Source organism: Schistocerca gregaria, chromosome 2 (assembly GCF_023897955.1).
Source record: "Schistocerca gregaria isolate iqSchGreg1 chromosome 2, iqSchGreg1.2, whole genome shotgun sequence".
Taxonomy (NCBI): domain Eukaryota; kingdom Metazoa; phylum Arthropoda; class Insecta; order Orthoptera; family Acrididae; genus Schistocerca; species Schistocerca gregaria.
In genome coordinates this window covers 515520104-515520853 of record NC_064921.1, presented here as the reverse complement: position 1 = coordinate 515520853, position 750 = coordinate 515520104, and the positions used below count along the sequence as shown (strand labels likewise).

Below are 750 nucleotides of genomic sequence, written 5' to 3'. Positions count from 1 at the left end.
TTTATGCTGAGTGTTCAGACAAGTATTACTATTATTTTTCCGCTGCGGCTGAGCTTTTGCGTAAGCTTGCTCTCCCTGGAGAATATTCAGCTCAGATCACGTTTATCCTTTAAAACTTTCCTTTATTTGGGGGCTAATTTCAGGGCACAAATAATTCTTTTCAGCTTGTATGAATCTGCAAGTTCTAGTTCACAAGACTCGTAGCAGCTTACATCTTTTTTGAACAGAGGAACAGTCATTCGAACTATCAAATGTATGTCGAAAGGGTAACTGTTATCTATGCCAACGACCTTGCTGCAGTGATAACACCGGTTCCCGTCAGATCACCGAAGTTAAGCGCTGTCGGGCTGGGCTAGCACTTTAGTGGCTGACCATGCGGTATGCCGAGCGCTGTTGACAAACGGGGTACACTCCGCCCTTGTGAAGTAAACTGAGGAGGTGCTTGATTGAGAAGTAGCGGCTCCGGTCTCATAAAACGATATACGTCCGGAAGAGCCCCTCCATATGCCCATAAAGTGACGTCTGTGGGCTGACGATCACACGGCGGCCGGTAGCCCTCACGGCCTGTTCGTGCGCATTTTAATTTTAGTTTAACTGTTATCTACAGGCGGCCCTTCGAGGCCATGCCAGTGCGTGAGCAGTACCGGCGCGGGCCCCGAGGCATTCAGAGTGTTGAAGAGTACTGCCTGGTGGCTCTTTAGCTTTCTGTAGTCGTGGTTCATGTTCCTGACGTTTTGTCCATAGCTGTGC

At 48.7% G+C, this 750-nt stretch overlaps 1 pseudogene; it reads left to right on the top strand.

Moving 5' to 3' along the window:
- The first annotated feature begins 281 nt into the window (after positions 1 to 281).
- Positions 282 to 399, top strand: LOC126337444 (5S ribosomal RNA; annotated as a pseudogene).
- Positions 400 to 750: the final 351 nt, after the last annotated feature.